A 25844-nucleotide genomic window follows, 5' to 3' on the forward strand; every position below is an offset into this window, starting at 1 on the left:
TTAAAGACTTATCCTTCAAAAAATTGGGATTCTTTGTACCGTCACACTGTTCTCTCTTCCTTAATTACGTGAGAAGGATCATGCTCAGGACACGAACTATTGAATTGTTACCATTTTTATTCCAGTTTTTTTTTGAACAGAAGAAATAAAAGTCACACTGACGAATTATGTTCTAGAAGAGTTACAAGAGTTCGCATGTTAAATATGGGGTTTTTATTTTCAGGTATGAGAGTGGCTATTTCAATCACGGGCTTGAAATTTGAAGATAAGTGTTTGGCTTTACTCGAAAATTCTTTTTCTACGGTTTTGCAGTCATAAAACTGAAGTTACTGATTAAAAAGTTGATAGAGAAATTCTGAAAATTCAATATTTCTGTACATATTCGCGACATTTTGAAGAACAGTGAATATCTCCAAATTAGCACCTTCGTTCAAGAATTTTCTTAGTTGTATCTATGTATATAATTTTAAGGTTCTTAATCCAGATGTTAAATTAGAAATTTACACCCCTACAGTACGGAGAATAAGCTGTTACCGTAATACGAAGGACAAACTTCTCTGTAAAATTCACCTTACATAAGTTTGGTGTGCGGTAACACGACATGACAAAACTATTTCCTATAAGTATGTGATACAATTGACATCATTAACCTCGAACCAATCTAGGTAAGATTATAAAATCTATGTTGATGCAAAAAATCATAGTTGCATATTTCACTGTGTAGCAATAAGTCACGAATAAACTAAACGGGAATGACTGTTTGAACTAATCCAGATGCATGTAGCTGGCAATCCAATTAAGGTACCTTACACTGGAGAAGGAAGGCTATGAACTACAATGAACCTGCGCAACGCGGTTTCCAGGGAGTATAATTCTACTGACGGCAATTTGACACTCGTCCAAATGCAAATCGCTGGCCATTTAAGTTTCTGGAGCCAGTTTCAGCCGCGAGTCATCCACTCTCCCCTACTTCTAGTTTGAATTATACTCACGTCTAGTCTCGCCGCAGCTTTTGCAGTACCGGCAAAAGAGACGTTGCCCGGAGAGACTCAATCCTAACAATTATACCGAACAACAGCGCAGTATTTCATTTTTTCTTTCCCCGCACAATTATCACGTGAACGAACATAGGATAAGAAAATTTCCAGTCGCCTTTATTACCAGTCTTAATAAGTAGTTAGAAAAAGGGATAAGAATGTAAGTTTCCACTCTCTTGCATTTGTTTTCTTCTCTGCAGACGTGTGTGTGTTTTTTGTTGTTAATTTTTGAGGAAGCGAAACTGACTCCATGTCGATCAGTGTAAAGTCTCAAAGCTGATGATAATTCGCACGGTTGTCTGAGTGACTTGAGTTGAGGAACATGCTGATAAGGGGAAACTTTGTTTAGGAAGTCAAACAATGCATAATCTTTAAAAAAATTTCCTGCAATCAAAACAAAACTAATCATTTCGAAAGTCTAACAATATTTTATAGCATATACAAATGATGAAACACAATTTCTTATTGACAAATACCAAAAATAGTACAGAGTGGAACCATGTTGGTAGTATCGCGATGCTATTTTATTGCGTCAACTCGAGGCCGCAATTTTGTTCAATAATTAGGAGATCAGTTCTTTTGTTTAATCAAATCTATGTATCGCCCAATTAAACCAGAAGAACTGAATGTAAGAGAAAAGGTGAAAAATTTACATAGCTTTGAAATAAGATAACTATTTTTACAAGAAAGTTCAGTTTTTTTTTTTCATCAAAAAAAGTAGTTCAACCTGATTTGTCATATTAATGTTTGGCCTTTGATTAATACAGAATCTAACTAGTCAAAAATCGAGCCGAAAAACAGCTGAAACAGTAAGCTAGATTTTTATTCGTAGTTTACGCATATTGATGAAAAAGTAACGAAACGTAACGTAAAAAAAAATAATACTGATGGAAAACACACAAAAATTATACGCTAATCTGGGATGGCAGGCTCATATAATAATGTTTTAGCTTTGTCGATTATTCCTACAAGTCCAAACCTGGGTTCGAATTCACAGACACAAACAATGACTCATCTATTTAATTTAATTCTAAATTTCAAATGGGTATTCTCAAGTTGTGGTACTATCGATCAAGATTAATTTTGAAGTTTAGAATTTTCGGTCCCTACCATCCAAGTTTCCCACGTTAGCAGCTGTGGAAGGGTGGAGGGTGGTAAAAAAAAAAAAAAAAATAGAGTGATGAAAAAAATTAATGAGAGAGAAAAAAAAAGCGAGAAAAATGAGGTTCTCATGTAACTGGAGCGTAACGCATATACAGCTTGGCAGTGTCAGGTAGAAAAATAGAAACATTGTTCCCTACGTCTGGGAGTGAAACAAAATCTGCACAGATCCAGGTGACACGTTAAGCCATCGTGTGGATTCTGTGAGGTGGAAAATGAAAAAAGCTGCAGTCTAGCACCAGGTTAGAACGTGGACAAAGAAGAAAAATATATGTAAACAAATGGAGACAGACGAGAAACTGTAAACTGAAGCTGATGTGCAGTTCTTACATTTAGCGCCAGTATTCACAATGCAAAAATAGCACAATTACATGTGTGTTGGCACGGGTGTTGGAATAAATCGCGATGCTCGTTATTCACGAGTATGATATTGTAGTCCAGGAACTCGTATCCAAAAAAACTGCAAGAGTTTTCTAAAGGACCGTACTTTGATATAGTGTTATATCAATCGTGCAGATGAGTGAACAACAGCGGGCTTTGAAATATTTAGTATAGTCAAGCATCATAACAGTGTTTGGGGAAAATAGCAAAGTGATATGCAGGTAGTTTTGTATGTATAAAACTGCAAGAAACTGCATCGGATTGATACGTCAACAAGTCATTATCCCAGCGGTATTCTAAAGTTGGATTCCACGTTCATGGGTTGTGTTATGTTTATTGAGATTGAGTTTGTTTCGCGCTTGGCATACTATGGCGCTGTAGGTGTCTCTGTGTTGCCAACACAACCGACTAGTGTAAAAAATTAACCGTCTCAGATTAATTGTACCCAAGTGTACATGTTACATATGTATATTGACGGAGGAGGTATATTCTCACATGAAGGGTTGTGCTCGTGGAGATTTTTTTTCAGAATGTCAATATCTACACGTATCAAATTTTCAATTCTCATAAGATAATTGTGGGTTCTTTGTTGTTACAAAAATCTTTTGCATCAGCTGAACATTAGAGTTATTCAAGCGGACAAAACTTATTCCTTGAATCATATCATTTTTGATTCCTCAAACTTGAAAAGTTTGCGAGTTTTACCCGATGTGTAATGGGTCACGCCCGAAAACTTATTACTGTATGTGTAGACGTTTAAATTGTACGTGTGTCAATAGTTTTTGTTTATTTGTAGTCAATATCAATTTCGATATATCAAGACTTCGTATTATGCTTTTTTTGATTCTAAAAGTTTTTATGAAAAAATTATCTAACGTCATCCGTATCTGACTTCCTCATTGGCTGCCGGGTTTTATAACTATGTCTGAAGCTACTTTCGTAGCGAGAAAGTTCACCGTCTAGTAGCCGTTTATAGTACTAGTATACTGACGTTTACGACGAATATATTATCTACTTGTTTCAAAGCACGTGGTCTTTCTTTTACCTCGTAAACAAATTAGTGCAGCTGATTCAACGAGTTACGCCAAACGATCTCCGCTGAGATCAACAAAGCATGTCATTCAATCGATGTAAGTTTCTTGTTTGCTAGATTCGTGTACTTATTTTATTTGAAGTACCTAATTGTTTTTGTTAACGAACATGCAAATTTGAGGAACAATACGTAAACTTCAAATGAAATGATATTTATTGTTAGTCAACTTAATTTCGGAAACACATGAAAAGGTTTATTCAAATCAATACTTCATTCGATCGCGACAAGAAAGACTTTCCTTGAATCAAGGAATTCACAATTACTCAAGCATTTTGACAAACTAACTACGTCGAAATTGTTGAATTGAAGTCATCGTATTTAGACCAAACAAGGGATACTAGATTGAAGCGAATGGACTTGAAGAAAATCTATTTTGTTAGTTCAAGAATTTCTTTCCCTCTGTGCATTCACTAAAGCTCGGAAAGAGGTCGGGAGTGTCTCAATTCGTTGGATGAAATACTCCCCTGTCTTGCCTTGCTGACGTTGGAATGCTGGCAATTAGGTATCGCAAATCGTACGTTTTAACACGGTTCTATTAGTTAGCCGTTTAACCAGATGTCACCCAACTTTGGACCATTGTGCAGAGTGAAAGAATCTATGTGCTATCGTTGCGTATCCTCCGTTTCCCGGAAACTAACATCTGTTAAAAACTTTTCGTGTCTTAACATTGAAACACTTCTGTTCGACAAAATATCAAAAGATCTATCACAAATACACAAGACTTCGTTATATTTTTTCGTACTTGATTTAAAATCCTAAAAGCTCTTATATGTTTGCAATATTTTTTTCTTCGGTGACATTGCTACTTGATGATTTCCTTTAATTCGAGAATTCATGCTGTATTTTAGGTACGACCATTTGTCGAAGGGGTACCTTGTACGTTTGCTGTAGCGAAAAAACTTTTATTTTAGAGAAAAATGTGAAATCAGCGTAGAAATATGTTTTGTCACCTTCAAATTCGTCCGTAAGTAATTCTAAAACTTGATGTATATACGTATGTGTGTATATGCATTTACATGAGCATTGACTAAAAAAACTGCTTGACTCATTTGGTTGAAACTTGGACAGCACATTCATGACGATCCAATAATTTTGTCGACCCTTTTATACATTCGGAATCGTAATGGCGAAAGTTTAAACTTTTAGAAAATTCGCAACTTTCACATCCCTTGAGGTGATCAGTTTAACTTCTGAATAAAACATTTTTTTTCGTGAAAACAAGTTTCTCAGAGTACTCCCGTGATTTTATAACCAATAGATCGGCATAGGAATTTTTTTTAGACAGAATTCTGAACTAATGCCTGAAGCAATTATGCAGAAATCAGGATGGAAAATGAAGTACGCAATTTAACAGCGTTAGTATTGCGTGTGGTCAAGCCTTGTGTGAAAACGTGAAGATTTCCGGCCACACCGTTTCTTGAATCTGTAATGATATTATTTTTTTTTTGCCAAAACCGAAATTAATGATGAGACAAAAACGAGAACTACTATAATTGAAATTCAGACATAGGTTTATATTATTACTAGTTCAATAAATAAGTGCAGAAAATATCTTACTCTATGTAATATATTTGGTTTATTCGAAACCCATGCGAAGAATATTACTCAATTTAACACAGATATGGTACCAAGGATAATAACTCACAATCATTCATTCATCCATTTATCCATACACTTGAAAATACGCCGTGAGGCCTGAAAGTTTTCAAGAATATATATTTAAATTTGATTTAAAAAACAAAAAAGAATCCCTGTTTCAATGAATCTACGTTATACTAAAAGGATTTGACGCTAAATTAACAGGACTGTCAAAAGACGACGATGATTGGATTTCGGATAACACACTCGCAAATTTTACAGTATTTAACTTAATACATGATGATCATTACAAACTGTGACACAATACGACTATAGTTTGTAAGAGGTAGACCAAGATCTTTGATGAACTGCCACGTGGAAAGGAAGATCTTCAGCGATGTCCCACAAGATCCGTAGTTATTTATGCTCAATTGATGACATTTGCGAAGAATTTTACATCAGGCGACCAATAGCGAGTTATATTTATATTACATACACTTGTAGCGACTAAGTATGAAAAATAATGACACACTGCTGCACGGAATTTGAGGAATTAATGTATTGCGACTAATCGCTTAAGCGTCTTTTCGCAGAGTGATAGCGATGTGGAGACTGAGTACTGGAAAATCGGTCATGTATGACTCTCGTTGTTTCTATATAAGCCCTTATTTGACTCTCGTCGTAGATAATTTTGTTTTGAGCTACTTAGCTCTGATGGCAGGTGTCAGCGTTATGTACCTGTCACAAATTCCAGAATAATTCGAAAACTTCTGTGTCAAATGATAATAAGCGTGAAGAAACTTCTAGAACAGTGTTACATTTCTTACCTTTCATTGAGCCAATTTTGATGGACCTAATACAGTCTATTCAATACCGATAGGCAAAACACACTGAAAGAAGATTGTGTAATTATCATAAATTCGCAGTGACAGATGAATATCATGCACGAAAACTCGGATTATGAAGTATAAAACAAATAATTCGTAGTCATGTTTGTGACAAATAAATTCACACACAATTCGAACGGTTCTCCTTTTTTTCTGAATGCTCTATCAGTTAATTCTAATTCTCCATTCTCTAAAATCATACGTGATCGAGTATCGGTGATTGCAATCTATGTTGACTCGATAAATAAGGGAAATATCAGGAGACTGATTACTTCGAAGCGTTGCCACCCTTTTTTGCAAACTTCACTTATCTTCGAAGACTGACCTCTGCTCATCTTATTAGTAGACCCTGTAATAAATTCTGTAAATTGCTGTTGTATCATAATTATTAGTTCGTAACGATATATAACCTCTCCTTGAATTCTCCAACAAAGCATTTCAATTCGTATAATGTGGCATTTAGTTCCACAACGTTAAAGCTCTCACTTTATTCTTGGATGTTCCACCAGCCACGCAATTTATTTCTAGTACAAAAAAAAGGCATCAAAAAGAAACTGTAGTTCAAACTCATTTCTTGAAATGGCAGTTATTGTACTTGGAATTTCTTCAATTTACTTATGAAGGTTGAGATTTTACATATTAGACAATTTTGTAGTTGTATCAAAATTGTCGTGCGAATTTTCTAATGCTAGAAACTTTCGTTCCGCAGATTTGTTGAAGTATAAGAGGTTCTTCGTACAGCAGAACACGTTGCTACCCAAATCTTTGAAAAATGGGTCACCTACATTTAGAATTTTCCTTACACTTGAATTTGTAAGCTGAAAATAATTCGCCTTTCCCGATTAATTAATCCTATTGACATTTCTGTAGGGTTTAGTAAGAAAGCAAAAAATTTACTCGCTGGTTATCGCATTACTTGCCAATTTTCCAAAGTCATGATGTTTCAACGGCTTGAGTGAAAATTCAGTGACTTGAATATTGACGACGCATTCCTTTTATGAGCAGCCAATCGAATGTGAATCATGCAAATATATTACGGATATGAATTTTTGTCATATTAATCCATGCACGACTCATTAGGCAAGCTTATTAAAAACGAATTGGATGATGCAAAAGCCGAAGGGGAAATGAATAAATTCATAATGGTGAATATTAAATATAACCCTCAAATATTCTTCACATATTCGATGCACCGTCATTGAAAAATACGTACCTCTCAAAACCAAAGAGGTAATTTCATAGTTCTTGTGCTACGTTGGCGTTTTCCGGTTTTCTAGTTCATGATGAGATGGATCGATACCTGCATTCGCCAGATTTTTTTGTCAGATACGGAATTGATCGCTTGTCGCCTTTTGGCGCGTTGCCCAGAAAAAAGATAAAATAAATTGCCATCTTATACGTTTGCATTTTAAAAAGAATCCTTTGCCTACTTACTGTATTACAGCGTTTTAAAGATTTTACGTTTGAGTGGTTTCCACTATGATTACGTGCAAGCGTACGATTGAAAATGTAAAATCAAATTTCAAGCTGTCCCGTATGGCTGTAGAACGATTTTATAAATGCCATAAATCACTTTGAAAAATTACTTTGACTTCTGAGGAGTATTGCAGAGTATTTCTCAAATTCCAGTGAAATTACTTATACGGCCAAAGCTTGTTTCGCATTACGCTGCGCTATCTACAAGATTGAGTTACGTTGTTTTTTCCAAACATTTCAGAAAATAGGTGTGAACAGATTAATCTCCCCCTGAAATTTAAATTGGATGTATAAACTACGCGCACTAACCTTAACTGAGACTGTTTTTACCTCTGGAATGTGGCAGCTTAAAAATTGAATTTTTTTGAAACAGTGTACGGTATTATTGTGGACGGTTAGGATATATGAAGAAATACAGCGAGGGCGAAAGAGAACAGATGTGGGTCATTTTTGAATTTCGACCAGTGCAAAATAATTAAAAAATGATTTTCTTATTTTTTCAGATTGTTTTATTAACTCTAAGTCGTGCCCGATAGAGGGTGGATTTCCCCATTCATCCCCTTCAGGGGCACAGCAAATCTGCCGAACGGATTTCGATAAAATTTGGTATAGCAGGATTTCTTGGGTCGCTGACTACGCGTCTGAACTCAAAATTTGAAAATTCAAAATGTTGGATCTAATACGGTATATCATAATTCAAAAAGTCACGCGATTTTTGTGAAATTCGGTACTTAGGGACCTTTAAGGTAGTTAATTACGAATCTGAAGTCGAAATCACAAAATTCAAAATGACGGATCAAATATGATGGACCGAAATGCCAAGAGTCACTTGATGTTGCCATATTGGATCCACTATTTTGAATTTTGTAATTTCAAGTTCAGATTCGTAATAAGTGACCTCGAAAATTCTCGTGCACGGAATTTCATCGAGATCAAATATGTAACTTTTTGCATTTGGGTCCGCCGTATTGGATCCGACATTTTTAATTTCCAAGTTTTGAGTTCAGATGCGTAATAAATGACCCCAGTCCAGTGGATTTAATGTGCTGCTGAAAGGCTTAAACAGGGAAATCCACCCTCTTACAAACATGGGTTAGAGTTGAGATAAAAATCTGAAGAAATTTGGGAATTATTTTCGAATTATCTCGAACTGATTTTGACGGGTGAGTTGGTCGAAATTCGAAAATCACCTTTTTACGGCCTACCTCAAATTGTAGATGTTGCAGGAACGCTTCTTAGTGTACTGGAACCTTGCGCAATGTCACCGGTCGAACGTAATTTCAGTAAATTCATCGACTTGTGGAAAGACTTTCTTACCTTGTGCGATAAATTTTAAGACTTGGTCCAAGGTTTGCCAGCGCGGTTGTATAACGACAAATTTCTCAGGGATGATTTACAAGGGGGCAACTTTATAGGTTGCGTTGCTGGCCGATGAGATGTCTCGGAAAATATATACCGCGGTTATAATCTTGTCCCGCATTCCTCGCTGCTGTACCGAAATACAAAGTAAGGGTTTCATATGACAGTTTTGAAATTTGTTTTGAATTGAACAGAGGCCGAAGATTTCACCGTACAAACAAAAATAAATAAAAATTGCATACTAATGAGAAAAAATATTACAGAGCGGTCTCGAGCGTTTGAAGACCAATTGTTCTGTCTGAAAAATTTAAGCAGTGGTCCAGATGAATTGAGTGAAAATTTTACGAGGGTGGCGGTAGCCTTTGAACGTTGGGGATGAATGTGGGGCAACATCTGAAGCCGAGACCGTTGTCTTGGCAATCTCTCAGAATGAAAAGCTTTTTCTTTGATCGAAACGGTGAGGAAAGACTTTACCGTCGAGGGCGCGCTACGGGGATAATATCTCCGTTTTTCGCAGTGGTTGAGAAAAGTAGGATATAATCTGCCAATGCGTTGGCTCATCCAATGGCCTGATTCGCAATCACCCAAAAGAATGGCGTTCAGCTTTTTCTCTGCACGGCTAATCTTTGGGTAATAATAATGCCTGTACTCACTTTCATTCGTCTTAGTAAATTGGGCAACTTCCGTCCCACCTATTTTTAAGCCTACCGATGATCTTGTCCGCCTTCTTTTGTGTTGTACCTCAGGCAGAGTGTGAGGGCGTATTATTTTTGTATCCTGAAAAGTAAATTATGATTCAAGCCTGAAAAGTATTAATGTAAAAACGAAAGCTTACAATCTACCAATCTGTTACATTCTGGGAAGAAAGTCGCGAGAAATCTTTGATCCACTGATTGCGAGTGATTTTCGACTTAACTTCGATTTACAAACCTTATGGTGTCCAGGTTCTCGAGCTTCGATGATCTGCTGGTATTGATTTCTTGTTCAGCTTGGCTCAATCTGGATTTATGTTGTTGTGTGTCATGCCAACTATTACTATGCGTGATTGAAATAATTTTTTTTTACATAACTCTTTTATTTAAATAGCCATTTATTAACAATGAAAGGTTCTTCTAACCGATTTTTAAGGTTCGGTTTTACAACGGTTTTGTTCACTTACATGATTCATTAATGCAATCACGTTAATTATACTAAAGTTCGAAGTTTCTGTATATGAGCGTTTTATGATTTACAATTAGTATGATCTGCACTGCTCGTAATTTCGATGTGTTCTGAATTGGCTGAAGTTTAAATTGGTTCTGCGTTTAATTTAGTTCTGTTTTCTCTGGTGTCTAAAGTGATTCTCTGTTGCGTCAGTCTGGTTTGAAAAGGATCTTCAATAGTGGAAGTCTTGGAAAGACTCTTGATTGGTCTTTGCTATGTTAGTGCAACACAATTGGTCTTGAAGAGGCCAATCGGTGCAGTGCTGACAAGATTCTTAGTTGCCGGAATGCTTTTCTGAGTTCTGTAAATGACGCTTTGTGCACTGGTCATACTTTCTTTTCTCACGTTCCTTGTGTTCTGAAGATGAAGGTTCGTCGAAATTCCGGTCAGGAAGAAGAAGAATTTAATACTTAGAAAGACGTGAATATAAAAAGTCGACGTTTCGGCCGGGCCCTGCCGACCATCCTCAGGCATAAATTCTATAATAAATAACAAAAATAGTATAAATAATAGTAAAAATAATAAAAATTATGCCTGAGGATGGTCGGCAGGGCCCGGCCGAAACGTCGACTTTTTATATTCACGTCTTTCTAAGTATTAAATTCTTCTTCTTCCTGACCGGAATTTCGACGAACCTTCATCTTCAATCTACCTCCTGGTCACAAACTTCTTTCCTAAGTTCCTTGTGTTCAGTTAGCAAGGTTTTGGAATCTGGGTTTTGCGAATTTAGACTGTAAACCATGCGGTCTATGCGTGGGCTGAAATTGAAGATGTTAAGTTAAGAATGAAAATTATACATACTGTATAGTATTACACGAAACGTAAGCTCGATTTCGACATAACGGATGGTATGTTGCATGCAGATTGCCGGTGCAAGACCATTGCATACTGAAATTGTAACTGTATGTAGATCGATATGGATCTCAACGATATGATATGAGCATGTGCAGCTCTGTTATGGTAACTGCACGTCAGAAGTCACTATACAGAAAGAGAATCGCCGTAATCATCGGCTGGGACGTAACAAATCATTGCAGTTACTGTAAAGAGTGGCGAGATTGAACATAATTATCAACTAGGTACTAAGACCCTCAAAAATGATGAGGAAAATTTTATAGAATTCCTTATTTGTACGCCAGAGACAAGAAAGCCTGTTGAAATTCACCGAATAACCGTGGAGTAAAGTGCACGTAATGGTAATTCCCTGACAACTGATTTTTGAAAATGTTTACCAAATATGATTAACGTACTAGCTGAGGCTCAACCAGGTAGAGTAGGAACCAATGATAGGTCCTACCGTACTTGGTTGGGTAGGGGTGAAAGGGTCCAAGGTGTGGTACGATATGGACAGAGGGGGAAAACCTCGGGACCCGACATATCACGAGTGTGAAAATCCGCGGGCCAACTACGTCACTGATATCTATTGTGGCACTCGGATGGACGGCCGAGGATGAGCGTATCTGACAACCACTTGCATGCTGTCAGTAAATTTAGCGAAGCACGGACTTGGCCCTGGTAGTTGGTATGTTTCTCCAACTTTCCTTAAACACGGTTATTTGTGATTGCTGCAAATGTGCGAAGTTATGGTTCAGGCAAATAATATAGGTAATTTTAGACTTAGCCTGGAATTGACTTACCTTGTGGGATGGAAAATTTCCGATTAGTTAGTGTGATTGGTCGAATCAAATATTTAAAAAATGGATTATTATAAGCAGTTATGCTAAATACAGAAAATCCGGACATGCGGGACCAAACATTCTGTCTTGCAAATGAATCTCATGATTCGTTCGTCAAAATAGCACGGAAAATTTAATCAAGGTGCCTAACTCTCCCACTTTTTCTTCAATAGTTTGTTCAGAAGTAATCCGGTATTTAAGCGAAATTAGCCGATTGTGAGTTGAAACAGGAATTTCTTGATGTAATTCTTAAATAATAAGTTAAAAATCACTAAGAACGAAAAATGTGGAGTCGAGCATTGAGTAGGATGAGTTTTCATCGTGACTTTTTTCGCTGAGACTTTCCACAAACCCGAATACATCGATGGTTGAATTTTATTCTAGAAACACGATTGATGCTTGTTTATTGAATTATAAACGGTATGTTCACATCTGCTCTGTATTAAATCGCTATCAACTTTGCAATATCTTGAGTACAGTTTCATTTATGATTCAGGTTGAATAAATCTTTGATCAATCAATTTGAAGTATGGTTTCATCTAGAGCAACTATTTCTTCAAATCCAAGAAATTGACTAAGGTGCCGTATATTTCATGAGTATATTGGCTCTTCAAATTGCCATTGCAGTAAAACAATATGCATACTTGGGGATATAATTCTGTGAATTCCACGAAATCTTATCAACATTCTAAAGCTTCGTGAAATTTGTGAAGTCTTGTCGAGTCCCCATTGAATATTTTAGAAATTCTGATCGTTACTTCAGAAGACCTCATGATCTTTGTGAAGTTTCACGAAATATGTTTTTTGAAATCCGTGTGGAATCGTACTCAAATAATGATGAATTGAAGTAAACTTTACAAATTCTTATCAAGCTCCTTGAGTTGGATATCTTGTGGCTCTCAAGTGTGACCTTATTTCTTTATGTCGATGTTGTGCTTTGCACATAATCATTATTTTCTCTGTAAATGTTTGCCGCACCTCCAGTATTTCGGTTTGTTTCACAAGTAATTTCATGAAATAATCCCTTTTTTGTTGTTATACTACAACTTCTCCAATCGATTGAAATTCTTCGAAATTCTACCAAACTCTCGTGAAATCTTCTGTAATCCTATGAAATCTCGGTTGCAACTGATCTAAACATGGTGCATGTTTCATCACATGTTTTGATGCTGCATTTTGTGGAGTTCATCTGTGTCTTGGGGTTTGAGATACGTAATGCCTATATAATAAGAAATTCTTGGCACGCGACCCACTCAATCATAATCCTAAGGGAATGAAAGATCAGGTGCCGCAGGTTCAGCCCGGTGCTTTGACAGGGGTTTGACGGGAACTGGGTTATAAATGACAGGAGAAAGAGGAGTCGAAGGAAAAAGGTGAGTGGATCGGGTGCCAATCAGTCGGCAGGAGGCGGGGAGGTGTGACCCATTTGAACCCCGTCGATGTGTCTCTGCAGATAGACAAATAGCCCGTAGTACTCCGGCTGGATAAGCCTTCTTCTATGTAGTCTGCACCAGGCGTCCTGCAAAGAAGAAGGGTGGCAAAAAATCCTACGATAAAAAGCCAAACTATCACGCATCCATTTTTCTCTGGTCTAAAGACAGCGGCAAATTATTAAAGTACATTGTAATCGACCTAACGATCGAGATGACAGCAAATAATGTATTGATGCTCCTTCGCCACCCGCATCACAATTCTTGATGCTTCTATTGCTGTCGTTCCTCCTGCTCATGTTGTTGTGGCTCTTATTGCAACGTCACGGAGCTGATCCCGACACGTCTAGAGTGATTAATGCACCACCTTTCGGCGAGACCGGGCTTTATAATGGTAAAAGGCTTGCGGCGAACCTTAAATTCTTATTGTACAACAAGATTACGCCCGCAAGAAAGTGCCTTTGGCTAATCGCTTTTTAGTGTCCTGAAACAGTCTCACAATGGCTGACATCCTATACCTTCGCTTTTGAATTAATATGTGACAATCAATTATGAACCCCTTCTGGGTGGCAACTTCTTGTCACCGATGGTCACATTGTCGTCAATCTCGAAACAAATGTTCTTTTCAATCTGAAGTGTATGTAAGGAATCTTCTGAACACGAACGTCAAGTGAAATGTTGGTACCTTGTAGTGTAACCATATGACTATTGGGTTCTGTAGAACATCACCTCAGATCATATATGTTCTCAGGTGTCGTCACGGTGACGGCGGTTTTTGCGGCCCTCGAAATAGGATACTCTATATGTATATTATATACATGCCGATATTACAGTGTTTATAGCTCACCCCGGCGAGACACGTTTTTACTTGAGCATTAAAGCTTCTGATTCAAGAGGATTTTTCAACATTAGACGGCACTCCGAGTCAAAATCCCATGATGGAAATACCTAATCCTTCGTGATACCTGTTCTAAACTTAGTCTTTACTTGTTCTTCGTTGTCATTCCAGGATAGACGGTCTGAGGATTGACCCAACGCGCGGACCAGTCGAAGAAAGCGATCGCTGGAACCACAAGCACGTGTGAGTATTCACGTTAGTAGTGACAAGAATTTCAGGAAGAAAAAGATGGTTCAGGAGACATGGGTGTCTAGATCGTAAACCAATGTTTGAAACAGTCTTCTCACCTTACGAAAGAAAATAAATCAATATCAACTGTCACACATTTGTCATGGAAATTCGTCGTGTCCTCGAGCTTCGTCCGAATCGAGGGGAGCAGTTGTATTTTTGAATTCATGATTTCTACAAATTAGCTGTTTTCGAATTGCCTAATATACCTGCAAAAGTGTGGGTACTGACTTGAGTAACTACCATTTATAAATTTAATTGCATTGTGGAATGGTTACTAAAATGACGTGCACTATTCGATCGACTTGAACGAAGTTGCAGTTACGATGAAATATTTCGCGTTTGCACTCATTGATTGAAAAAATTTATTCGACTGACTCCGCCAAGATTTGATATATGGGAAATGGGACTTGAAGAGGGTGACAGTATTTATTCTGATTGGAAATTTGTCAGGATTTTGCGAGTGAATTTACAATTACTGTGATTGAGTTGTATATATATATTTATATATATATATATATAAGTTTATATGTATGTTGTCGTATGAAAATACAATTTTTATTTGTGTGTACCATAAATTACAATGAAAAACGCGTCATTCAACGTTGATTCGTCTTGCTGAACCTTGAAAATTTGCCATCTCAAAACCTTGTTTAGTAGTTTCTAAAAGTCACAAAATGCAAAGATACGTTAAACCTAGCGAAATTAATTCTTTGTCCGTGGTTAATTCGGTACCTTTCATCAAAGTGAAGAAAAGTAAAGAACTCCATACACACAAGAGCATGGAGTTTTTGCAACAGGCACGACTGCATGACGGCATTCATTCCTTTTAATTATTCGTCGTTCAAGTTTAGTTGATATTTGAATAGAAAAGAACACAGTAAAATTGCATTCAAACTTAAGGAATAGCATGAGCAGAGTATAATTAAAAAAAAAAAAAATTAGAAAATCAAGTAAACCGTATTTCGATTATTTTGAAGTTTGGGTGGCTACCGTTCGATAAACGGGAATTCCCAAATGTGTAAAAACATCGCGATACCCCGATTCAATTCTAGATTTTTTCAAGAACTTCTATTAAAATCTATAAAGCTATTTTTCATAATTCAGCGCAACTACTTAACTACAAGTGATAGAGGATTCATCAGGTTTGCCGTACATCTTTGTCGGATACTAAATTCAGCCAAAGAATTTTGTGAAAATCGGCTGAACGGTTTGTAGAATTTAGGATGCATAAAATAATTATTAAAAAATTTCTATTCTGTAACCGAAAGTAATTAAAGTTTGGAAATTCATAAATCAGCTCCATTCAATACTCACTTTTTCGCCCATATTTTATCACAAATATTCAGAATTGAGTAAATCGGACCGACCTTTTTCCCAGAATTAAGGATATACATTTTTTTTCACAAGAGACATATACAACATACTTTGGCTGTAAAGTATTTCAAGCAACTGAACTGTACATCTTGCAAGTGTCAAATAAATAAACTTTCAGGGCAATCATGTAAGTACTGATGGAGCAAGCAATAAACTATTCCGGGTACTTTGACGTGAAACCGTAGCTCACGTCTGGTACAAATAGCATCATTAGAAACGTTTCTTCGATTCACTTTTCGAACACTGGTCCATCTGATTGTAATTGTGCAGTGCTTTTCAAATACCAGACACAAATCTGCGGAAGTCTTTAACCCGTAATGGTGACTGGGCTCTAGAGGACCCCGATAAAATTTACGGCTACGTAGCTTAGAAACTTCTACTTAAAATTCACCCAATTTTCCTCATCACAAATCCTATTATTGAATTTCAAATTATAGTTAAAAATTCATCACTTGAATCTTTAAAATTTCTATACTTTTTCAAGTGCCAACATTTAAACTTTTTATCATTTCAAAATATAATGTGTCGGGAATATGCCCTTATATTTATACGGAAAAATATTGAAATTTGACAATTATGACTATTTATGTAAAAGAAGATAATAATTATAAAAAAAAATTCATATTGCCCATCGTAATATTGAAAAGGAGATTTTCCCCAAACAATCTATCCGATCATGGAAACTACAATTTATTGTATGTTCAGTTAAATTTTTCTAACAATATTTCAATTGGCAAAGAATTACCAACTGTTTTCAAGCATGACCCATGTGACTATCGCGCTACATATTTGGAAATGTGACCACTACGGATTGGATAGTAGAAGAGCTTTGAAATATAGTCCAGTTCCGTAATGTATTTTGTATAATTTCTCGCTTTCGTCATAATCAGGAATGAAGGGATGAAATTTCTTTTCAACTTTCAATTATATCGATCTAAAATTGCCACCAGATTTGATCTTCAGTGAAGAAAAAAAAAAAAAGAATATCAGTGGGCGGTCTTCCAAACCTGCAGATACTGAAGAGTTTTTTCATTGCATATTGTGAGCAGTGCAAAAATATTTTCTTTACCCAGCATCAACCGTTTATTCAATGATTTTTTCACTTTTCCGGGTATGGTCACGGTAATTTGGATAACTGCACTAAACTTGAACCGCATGTTAAAACGTTCATCCTCCGGTTAACGTTCGTTCGTTAGTGCCTCTCCGGCATCTACGTGCATGTATGTGTTCACACAAATGTGTAAGGACTGTTTTATGGGGTCTTACGTATGTGTAGCGTACGTGGGCATGCAGGGTCTCTAATGGAGAAATTAATTAACATTCACACATAGGTTAAAGGTAAAACGGGATGAAATTTGGGTTCAGGGTGGGGGAAACCTAATAACTTTGAAACACGTCAGAAAATTACGGCAGCCACAGCCTCTGAACATATGCTTTGATTCTAATTTATTAGGTAACCCGAATAGTGTGTTGAATGTGCAAAATTACCCAAGCGGGTACATATGGCTTGAGCATTATCTATACCCATATTCACCCTTGCTCCTTGGGCTTCGAATGAATTCAACTGAAACGATGAGGGTAAACATACATATTGCAATAATAGTTTAATTTCATGAGGCTGAAGTTGGTAAGTTGGTAAAGGAACGAAATATTTGGGTAAAAATCATCCCTGTGTAATTTTAGAATGACTTTAAAAGAGTTGACTTTTAAAAATAGGAGCATGTTTTGCTCAATATGGTTTACTAAATTTCAGATAATATCAAAGGTACGAAGTAACGATTTTTCCTACACATTAATCGTTACATTAACGTAACTGACTTCATCGTTATTCAATTTGCGGCTTCCATCGGAAGAAAGTGAAAACTACAGCTTGAGAAACGACGTCTATTAACCTTAAGGTCTTTTCAGTTTTTCCAATTCGAAAATTTTATTGCGCGATTGTTTTCCGGAATTCCGGAAGTCACGTCCTGTTCCTCTATTAAAAAATCTTCATTTCTGTGAATATTAAATTCGTCACGTTTCGAAAACCGATGTGCTGTGATTAGTGTTAACGTTAGTCATCTGAAAACTGCCAGGTAGTAAATTCGAACGAAACTAGTAGCTTTTTTCGTGATCCAAGCCTACATTAATTCCATACAATGGGTTGTTATCAATTCAAGAAATTCTTTACGTCAACGCTTCACGCAATTTCGCATCGACGTTTATCAATTCGTGGACATTTTTGGATCTAGCAAAAGGTATAAGTTGTATAATTTCTGTCACTAGTGGAAAATTCGAATACAAAGATTCTTTGTTCAGAAAATTTTATATTTCGAGTGCTTATTGTTTGGCGAAATGTATGATTATAATTGAAAACATCCGGTCCGACGGTCACGGTGTTCTAACGGAATGAAAGGTGAACAAAAATAATGAGCACTGAAAAATTGCTTATGGAATTTCTCGCGTGAGTGAGTATTTAGAAATTTGAAAACTTGACTTTTTGAAAATAAAAAAAATAAAAAAGACATAAAGGGAAAAAGCTCATAAAATGCGTTCTATTATCATAACAATCAATCACGGTAAGGATTCAAAATTAATCCGCACCAATGGGCATACTAGAGATACTCGTAAAACTGTGAGTGTGAATGAGTTATACAACGAGAATTCGATCTCGTGCCCTGAAAATTTGATGCAAGTACGCGTCAGGTTAGATGTTCGTTGCGTGTGATTTATGCAGATGATATTCAACGTCAACAATGCACAGCGGTGCAACTATTCGGTTACCCGTGAATCCAGCCATAATGCATTATCCCATAGATACCACGTCCGCCGTCGGTGTTACGAAGATACTCCAGACTTTTGCATGGTTGCGTGTATCCACTTGCACCGCAGGCTTCCAACTTCTACATGCACGTTATAATCTCGCGTAACCTCGAGACAAGTAAATTCTGCTGGGGGTTGGTCGAGGGCGGGTATCTCCCTGAACTTGGCATAAAAACCGCAAACAGCAAAACCTGTCCCATGGATCGTCATTATCTCACTTGTGCAAAAAAGTCAACGCAACGTCTATAATGTGTGTACCGGGATGCCCTCGATGCGCCCCACACGTACCTTATATGTTTGTCGTACCGTACAATACCAGCAACATGTGTTTGCATACCAACACCAAAGACCTGCGAATCTTTATGCGAGTACGTGTATCCAAGTGGGTGTTTTGTATACACACGTTTACGTTACTACAGGATGCGCCCATCCACCTAGCATTCCTACGTATATTTCTAGCCTTGGGTCGTGTGGTCGGCACTCTGCGGGGACTTTCGCAAAAACTTAATCCCTCAGCGCCATCGTGAAATGCAAATATATACCGACGTATGGGGCATTCTACTCTCCGAATTTCGAAAAAGTCCGTGTACCTCAACATTGTCAATTTGCGATAAGAGGGAGCGGCTTCTCCGGTGAGGAAGAATGTCAAAATAAAGAACATGTCGATTCGTTGAATTACCAAAAAATCAATTTTCCAGTCTTACGGAATTCGAAAAAAGCTCACTCGCATGTATATGAATCACATCCGAAACTCGTATTGTCCAACAACCGTGAAAGCTTTTGCGCATAAACATTCGTTCGGTATTCAATAAGTTTCATTACCTCGTAGCAAAATTCACATTTTTTTCGGATCTCTTACTGACCGTGAGACTTCGTAATACTGTTTCTCATGACGTTGTTATCGTTTTTTTTTTTTTTCAAAGTCTCTCGCCGTAATTCCAATCTCAATTATTTATTTATAACCTTTTGGCGTTTCTAGCTTCTTCGATCGATTATGGAACGATATTTTTGGTAAAACGATATTCAAAGTATCGACTGCATTCTCGGTGACTAGAACTATTATGAGAAAATTTCAACATTCTCACCCGTTGTTATTTCTTCACAGACATCCGACGCGTGGCAGTTGGAAAAACTAATGGAAGATGATGAGGGTTAGAGGTGGGTTGAGTAGACACGGAATGCCCCATACCCGCAGCCATGTGTGATTATACGTGCTCCATGTATTATACGCAGGATGAAAAATGACAGCCTCGTTTGCAAATTTTGGATGTATGTATAATCTGCTGAGGGATGGCATGTAATCCGTGAATGTATTAATTCCGACAAGGCGTGCAGGAGTCTTTGACTTCAATTTGCATGCTATAATATCCACGAATACCCATTTTGTAAATGAAATACATGACCATATATATTCGTTCACCTGTAAGCATGTCAAACTTGTGCAAGTGCAGATTTCTTCATGCCTGTCAGCGCGTCGAAGCGAGGTTGAACAGAGATGCTCGAGCATGTCCGGTGTCACGTCGGTTATAATACGACTTGATGCACGTGATTTATTAGAGCGTAAACATCGATGAGTGACAGGTTTGATTATTTTTAATTCAATACCGGATAGTCTACATTATCTGGGCATCAGACACGCTCAGGCAATGATTCAGTCGATGCTGGCTAATAAAATATTCTCCCCAGGCGCAGGAGTGGAATTTTGTCTCATAGCTTGTAAGTTGACTGATAATAATCAGTTCTTCGGTCAGATCTAGGTACGGTGCTTTTCCCTGTAATCATTTGTCCGCACACACTGCGTAGACTTCAGGAAATTTAGTTGTACCTGCAGTTCAGTGAAAGTATTTTATTTTTACCGTCAGTCTTACCGTAATATCGGACAAACGTCGCAGTAGCTAAAATGCATTTTGCTTGTGAATCAATTACTAGAAGGTTGACTTGTATGAACTATTTTTTATTTTATTGAACATACTTTATTCACTAAAAATGTGATATGCAGTTAGAAAGACAAAAACAAAACAACTGAAATGATTTCGTGTCTTCATTTGATGTGATCGAACAAACTTCTTCACGTAGATTGTACCCACAGAACAGCTTTCCCTCAATCGCGCTCAGCAGCTTTCCCTACTCAACCACTTGGTGAAAGTGTATCATGCAAAGCCTGATTATGAGCGTCTAAAATTCAAACGCGGCGTCCGCAGAATCAAGCGATGCTGGAGGAACCGCCGTTCTTGGAATTCTCTTCCCCTGTATAATACTTACTACCATGGCCAGTCCCATTACGAGAATCGACTATAATGACATCAAAGACCGACTTAACATCATTTACGATGAAACTTACACATCATTCTTCAATGCGATAATCGTTTTCTCTGTTCGTGTTCATTTTATGTGACTATTCGACTGTATACTTAGGATGAAAACTGTAATGCAAAAAACTTTAAATAGTAATTTGAGTGACCGTAACTTTAAATTTGCGTTTACCGCAAGCTTAGTGCGGCTACTGACAGCAATGGTTCGTTTGCGAATGCTTGCAACTTCTTATTATCTCTCGATAATTTTCTTGTTAAAAACATCGTCTTGGATTATTTCAAAAACACTACGTCTAATTTGGATATGTACAAAAATATATCCGAATATTCTCAATATTCGAGGGAATAAGAAGTAAAAAAGAAAAAAAAAAAATAAATAAATAAATACATAGTGAAACAGGTGAAGAATGCAGCGACAATGAAATAAAAAACGATTTGCAGGCGTTGCATCATTCGTGACTGATCTCCAGTACGAAACTCACTTTCTCAAACCTAAGAGGGTTACAACGTAGGAACAGAATTTTTTTCAACCCGTATGCCACGGCATGGCATGTCGGTGGAGTTGCCCAGGGGGATGAAAGAATTGAACCCTTGCCAGAGAGATAGCGGAGTCTCTGAATCATTCTGAAATACGTACCGTTGGGAAAATGCGAAAACGGCCGCGCGTTATTCGCGCACCACCGTGAATCCCTCCTTCCTTCCCTCTGTTGCCCGTCACCCTTCACCCCCCAAGGAACGGTCACCCTTGCAATTTGCACAGGGCCAGGGGGCGCCGCTGTGCTGTGATGACCAACAGGTGGAGCGCGAGTTCCCAGGGGAACCCGGAAACGTTAATTTAGTTTCGTTTTGCGAGAAGTGCAGGGTGGATATCCGGTCGACTGGGAAAACTGGACAACAATTTTCGGACTGTTGTATCGATGGAAGAGTTTGGATTTATTTTCATAATAATTTGTGCTTTCGAGTAATTCTTTGTCAAGCTCGTCTCGTCTTACAAATCCAGTGTACGAACTGAAAAATTGACCACCCTTGAAATATTTCCACATCACTCTAAATATTTTTCCAAACCTCATTTCTTCTTATATATTTTCTTATCGAGTGAAAAATCTTTTCATTTCAGCAAATCATTTCAAGCACGTGACGACTTTCAGAGTCCTCCACCGATCGAGATCGCAGGGTAAAACAGTATTCTATATTCCGACGAACCACGGCTGGCGATGCTAAGCTTCTCTCATCCTTAGGGTGTGGCATCGATACACTCGTTGCTGTCCCGTGAACAAAGTAACATTTTTTCATGAATACCTAGGGCTTGATTATTCGATCGAATCAGTGAATCAGATCTGCTCATAACATATTGGCGTGCTGCATCGAAAATCGTACTTCGGTTGTTCTGCTTATCCTTGGGTTGTCGGTAAGAGTTTAACGTATAATCCTTGCGAATGAATTCATTTATCAACTTCTCTCATTGGCGACATATCGTGGATTTTATTTCGGTCCTTCCGCCTGTCAAAATCGTCTGAATTTTCCTTTAGCATTAGAAGTGTTATTAAATAATTCTTCTCATTGAAAAACCATCACAGATCGTACTTTGATCTTTTTGCCTGTCTTTTTCCTTTGAAACTACGTAAAAATGATATATTAAATAATGAATAAAATTCCGTGATAGAAATTTATAACGATCCTTTCTGTTACATACTATTGACCGTTATCCAATGGCTTAACGAGATTTGCGCACTCGCAATAAGTTATTTCAACTCTCTTCGTTTAATATACCGGATGTGTACGCCATGGTATTTGCCGTAATTGCTCTTCTTCTCTTCCCCTACCTCAAATAAATTATTGAGACTACTTTTCTACCCCTCGCGTGATCATTTCTTCAAAGCTTTGCCCCTGTTTTCTAAGCTTCAGAATCAGCCTCAGGCATTCCCTGCATTCTTTTAATCATTTTTTTCCCGCCTCATTCAACTTTTTCCATACACATAAATTGGACCTGAAAAACTACGATTATAAAACGATAATTTATGATATACGAATTTGATACTGAAATCAAAAGTTTGGAAAAGATATTAACCTGGAACTAATCTAATGCGATTCTTCGTCAACCGGCGATGTTTACTCAACGTCGAGACGATTCTTTCTTACATTTACTCTTAGCCCCGCTGTTACATACGAGAGTAAAGAAATTATATCATTCATTATTAACTCGCATATCAATTTTATGCCTCGCTTCTATGCTGTAATGATAGTGTATGCAATATGACGTCTTTTTGTAACCATGGACAATTCAAAAATACATATATATTATTCCCTGGGATAGATGGTAAATTATACAGATGCCCGGTAATGAAGTTAGATCATTATGACTACATTATTATCGCTGAAAGAGAATAAACAATTCATCATTTTCCAATACTGCGATTGATACGAGCGTGTCGTAAATTGGATTTTTATATCTGCACAGTTGAATTTGAAGGAACCAGCACAGCTTCTTTCAAAAGCAACTATCATATTTTAAAATCGACTAATCTCTTAATTAATGTTCATTTCACATCCGAAAAATGTTCAAAAAAAATTTGCGTCGCAAGGATTCTTTCACATCAATGATTCATTCATCCTTTCGATGCTTTATCTCCTTTGACGAACCATTCCTTATCGTTTGAACGTAGGCTTTCGAAAACAAAACATGATGCGAGTAATTATCATTAACAGATCAGTTAAAAAAAGAAAAATCATCGTCTAATAACTCAGTCAACATTTTTTTTTATATAATCCCCCCCCATGTTCATATTATGACAAATGGTTCACCGATAGATATGAGGCATCGCAAAGAGGAACTGGCCCATCGGTGTGGAGCAACCCTCGGGACACAGACTTTATTTCCAAACCTTTTTTCGACGTTGAATATACGTTAATTCAGAATTGAGTCGGCTTGGACTATGTTGATGTTTTTTAAAAAAAGTTTTACTGGCCCCATCAATGAATTCAGATTATTCCTCCGACGCATGATTTTTTTGAATAATCAGTGCCCTGAGAAATACCTGAATATATTTTCACCTTGCGAAATTAAGTTACGCAATTCCCGTCGAATCGAACAAAAATTCTAAGCAATTCAACGAAAAAGTGTAATGTACCGAGAGTTCTTTTCGAAAGGACCTGCTTCATAATTGTAACTCGTGTAGTTTGTAACGATGAAGGGAAATTATGACAGTTTCACAAATTCTATATTTTGAGCGAATTAAAATATCATTTAACCTATGCGTCATTTTTTAAATAGTGAGTTTCCATTTATTTAATACATATATTAAAAATTCTGAAGAAAATCTCGATCGCGTTTTTTGTCATATGCTTTCATACAAAAAATGATAAAGCCGATCTCAAACATCAGTATAGAATCTTTATCGAGATTTTATGGAATGCCCCATATATATAAGAGCGGTCCTATTTAGGGTGTTGACAATTTTTTTGTCGAACCGGCCCCCAAATCGCCTTAAAAAATTTATAAACAATTCCCTCATTTTTTCACATTTTTATCTCAACTCTAACCCGTGCGCCTGTAAGAGGATGGATTTCTCCATTTAAAACACATATTTTATTGCAAGAGTATCGATGTTCAAAAAAATTTGTAACTCCGAAGTTTTAGTGGGCACTAGTGCTACTATCTGAGAAAAAATTCACATCATCATACCATGCAATCGAGGAATTGAACGCCCTCGAATTCCAACTTTTTTCCATTTAAAGAAAGTGCAATTTGCCTAGATCACCTGGTATGACGATGTAAATTTTTTCTCACGTAGCAGTACCAATGCCCACTGAAATCTCGCAGTTGTAGATTTCTTTGAATATCACCACTTTTACGGTGAGATGTATACTAAGAATGTGCCCGAAACACGTGTATTTTAAATAAAGAAATCCTCCCTTTTACAGGGGCACGGGTTAGAGTTGAGATAAATATGTGAAAAAATTAAGGAACTGTTTTTGACTTATTTAAAAATATTCAGGGGCGGTGGGGGGTCCAGAAAAAATTTGTCATCGCCCTAAATAAGGATAATTCTAATACATATGCAGGGTGTCTCATTTGCATCAATTCAGTCAAATATCTCAAGAACAAATAGTATGAGTGGAAAATGTTTCAGACAAAAGTTGTAAGGTTCAAAAGGGGAAAGAAGATGAGAACATCAGATTTTCCGTAAGTGGACCCGCCAAGGTCGGATGTAGGTTAACTTGGTTTTTTTTTCAGACAAAATAGTATATTATTTTTTAATCGACATCTGAAAGGGGATTAAATCATTCATCGAAAAGTACTCGCATACTTACCAATTAAACTCAACTCGTGATAAGATACGATCCGGTCAAGTCGCTATGGAATGTTCCTGTCGTACTTGGTTCATGAGTTCCGCATGGATTCTTAGAGATGTGCATCTGACACGGTGCCCCCTTTACATCTTTTTCCGAAACATTAATATTTTTCTTAAGTTTTATCCTTGTGTTACGGGGTGGATGACCGTGATCACGACGAGCGGCTATCGATGACCGCATCCACACCCAGCCGTGATGTTATCACGGCATATTTCGTGTTCGTGACCCATCGACTGCTTGCACGTATGAAGGATCAGAGGAAATAAGAGGAAGTTGCACTCATTGTCAGGTGTTGAATGTTCAAGTATACGTATAATTGACTTATCGTCAAAGATATGGAGAGTACAGTGAGAAGATGCGGAGAAAGAAAAAGGGAAGAGAGGTGAATTTAGATTTTAACCGGATGGAAGATGACTTGAGAGTGAGTGTATGGGGGGAAGGATGCAAGGGACTGACTAGTTGCAGTGCAGGAGTAGAGGGGGTATACTGCTGACTCGGTGGAGATAAGGTAAGGTAAGGAGATAATTTAAATTTTTTGATTTTTCATTTCAATTTTTGTTAATTCCTAATTTTCTAATTCCACCTGTCTTTAG

At 37.2% G+C, this 25844-nt stretch overlaps 1 protein-coding gene across 5 annotated transcripts in view; it reads left to right on the forward strand.

The window, feature by feature from the left end:
- LOC124212453 (zwei Ig domain protein zig-8) overlaps window positions 1–25844 on the forward strand; it is a 508955-nt gene that overhangs the window by 121278 nt on the left and 361833 nt on the right. For 4 of the 5 annotated variants that reach the window (XM_046612492.2, XM_046612494.2, XM_046612493.2 and 1 more), the window contains exon 2: window positions 14291–14362. The exons of the other annotated variant lie outside the window; for it this stretch is intronic. The gene's annotated coding sequence lies outside the window, so the exon portion shown is untranslated. The remainder of the gene's footprint in view (window positions 1–14290; window positions 14363–25844) is intronic. 5 annotated transcript variants of the gene reach the window in all.

This window comes from Neodiprion pinetum, chromosome 2 (genome assembly GCF_021155775.2).
Source record: "Neodiprion pinetum isolate iyNeoPine1 chromosome 2, iyNeoPine1.2, whole genome shotgun sequence".
Taxonomy (NCBI): Eukaryota; Metazoa; Arthropoda; class Insecta; order Hymenoptera; family Diprionidae; genus Neodiprion; species Neodiprion pinetum.